Here is a 2,935-nt window from a genome sequence, read left to right as displayed (position 1 = left end):
GCAACTAGCTGCATCAGGGATTTGAAGGGAAGATTGCAGTGAAGTAACATTGGAGGCTGAAGGACACATAGCATCTTGCAGGCTGAGGAATGGGACGAAGGTCCCAGGCAGACAGCATCACAGGTGAAGGCTTGGAGAGCTGGTGCAGTTTGCCCAAGAGAGCAGCGGGTTGGGGCTGACGACCAAAGGGCGTAGGGCAAGGTGCAGGCGGCTATCTGGGAAGGAGGGGACAGACGGGAAAGGCTTCCTCAGAGGTGTTATGCTTGGGAATTTGTACTTTATCCTGAAGGCTGTGGGACAGCCCAGGAAGGAGCATAGCTCAGAGAATGTCATGGACGGAGTTGCTTTTTGGAAAGAGCGCCCTGGCAGCGGCATGGAGGCCCAGAGGCCGGGAAGTCTCGGTGAGCTGGTGGCCCCGCTGGGCTGGGACGTGGGGATGGGAGGGGAAGGCGTGCTGGAGACAGATTTCAAGAGCAGGACTGACAACTCCTCCTTGGAAAACAGTGATTGGGATTGCAGCTAATGCCCTGGGAAGATTGTTATCGCTCTGGTGCTTGAATTACTTTTGAGCATTGAAGGAACTCAATTTTAATTAAACGCACATATTACTTGGATAAAATGTTTGAAATTATTTCTTAAGTGCAATTTAATGGCATTTCAAATTGAAGTACATTCGTTTTGCCTTATCCTTGGTTTTGCTTTCTGAAGTATTGGTTGCTTGCGATCAACTGTGGTCCAAAAATATTAAGTGGAAAATTCCAGGAATAAACAATTCATAAGTTTTGGCTGGGTGCCACAGCTCATACCTGTAATCAATTCTGGCATTTTGGGGGGCTGAGGCGGGTGGATCCCTTGAGGCCAGGAGTTCGAGACCAGCCTGGGCAACACAGCGAGACCCCCATCTCTACCAAACAAATTTTAAAAATTAGCTGGTGGTGGTGGCGTGTGCCTGTAGTCCCATTTACTTGGGAGGCTGAGGCAGGAGGATCGCTTGAGCCCAGGAGTTCAAGATCATAGTGAGCTATGATTCTGCCACTGCACTTCAGCCTGGGTGACATAGTGAGAAAAAACGATTCTTTTAAATTGCACGACATTCTGAGTAGCTTGACGGAGTCTCTCACAGTCACATTCAGGACGTGAATCATCCCCTTGTCCAGTGTATCCACGCTGTATACACTCCCTCCTGCCTGTTAGTCATTTAGGAGGCGTCTGGGTTGTCAGATGGGAAAAAAATAGTATATGTGGGGTTCCCTGCTATCGGTGGTTTCAGGCATCCATTGGGGGTCTTGGAACGTGTCCCCCAGAGATAAGTGGGGTGACTGTATATAAAATGGTGGCCATCTGACTTAAAGGCATCACAAACCCACCTCCCCAATCCCTCTCCCTCCCCCAGCACTGACCAATCAGAGTTAGGAGGAAACAGACCTCCTCTTGCTGCCTTCACTGTCCTCCTGCTCTTCTGGGAGATGCCACTGACATTTTCTTTTTAATTGTCCAAATCCTGTTTCCACCAGAGCCCCCTTCCTCCGGCTGCCACCATCGATGAGGGCTGAGGACATTATTTCTCCATCCTGGGCTCACTGTCACCAAGACCAGCCTGAAGTGGCCTTCTTGGTGGGCAGCTGTGGCGTCCTTTGTGGCTGGAGGGGTGGAACTTCTGGGGCTGCCGAGGGGGATGCCACTTTGCCCTGGGGAAACTGGGTCTTTTTAAGAATTTCCAAGTCCAGAACCATCCTGTTTTCCTTTTGCCCGGCTCGAGCACTCATTATATTTACTATTACCATTAATGTCACTGGGCACCCCAAATTAAATGGTCTGTGCACTGAATCGTGTTTCAGACGTGGGCGGGGGGCCTTGATTGGAAAGGGGTACAGCAAAATCTTGGGTGAAACAGGACCCTTTAAATGTTTTAAGCTCATGATAATTTGTTTTGCTTATATAGATTTCCAAGTTTGGAGTTTACTTTAAGAGTGATAATAGCTCCCATTTCTTGATGGCTTGCTAAGTGCCAGGCATTTTTCATATTTTAGTATTAGTATTTTAGCTTTTAGTATTTTGTGTCCAGAAACCTCCCCTGCCAGGATTTGCTCCCGGAAGTTCGCCTGCATTCTTTATATATTCGCTACATACATGATGACTAGTGCGTCCACTCCTTCAGCTTGGAAATACTTAAACCTGCAGCAAAGGTTGCTTCTATCGCAAGCCTCCCTTCTGCCCCTCCATACCGCGGTGCAGACTGTTTCACGAGCGTCTGCTAGCCCTTCTTGCCACCTGTGACATTCCTTTGGGAATGTCCTGGCCAGCCATTTGCCCTCGTCATCTCCGTTTGATCTATGAAATCGACAACTTAATTCTCTAAGGTCGCGTGGTGATGGAATTAGAGGGAAAGATGTTAGGATAGAAGATTGATACAGGCAGCGATGGGCGAAAACATGTAAGTCCGTTGCATTCGGATTCCCGGCTTGACTTTCTAAGCTTGAGTCTCTGCCTTTGCGTCATTTCCAAAGGCGGGAGTAAGACAGCTTCAGCTGCCTCACTTGTTTTCCTTTTCAATCTTTGTGCCGAAGGCGTTTTGAAATGAAACCAATGGTTCAGTTCTTAGTTAGCAACACAGTTGCCCTCCGTGGTAACTCAGTGTTACTTCGGGGACGTGCCAGGAGAATTGTATGGGGAAATTTCTACGACTGGTGCAGACAGGATAATCTCAGGGTCTACAGCAGCTCAGCTGGAAAGGACGAGCGCCTGAAAGCTCAGCGAAAACAGCTATAATTAATATCTCTTGAAGTGCTGCTCCAAGCCAGCCATTCACCCCATTTTCACTGCTCTGGCCAAACCCGGGAGGAGGAGGGTGAGGAACACAGCCTTTCCTTAAATCCCGAAGTGGAAGCAGGGAGAAGTACTCAAGCGGAGAATATGCACTAGCAAGCTATCTGCC

This window comes from Propithecus coquereli, unplaced genomic scaffold (assembly GCF_000956105.1).
Source record: "Propithecus coquereli isolate 6110/MARCELLA unplaced genomic scaffold, Pcoq_1.0 Scaffold272, whole genome shotgun sequence".
NCBI classification, from domain to species: Eukaryota; Metazoa; Chordata; class Mammalia; order Primates; family Indriidae; genus Propithecus; species Propithecus coquereli.
The sequence above is the reverse complement of the archived record's forward strand: the minus strand, read 5'-3'. Positions refer to the sequence as shown.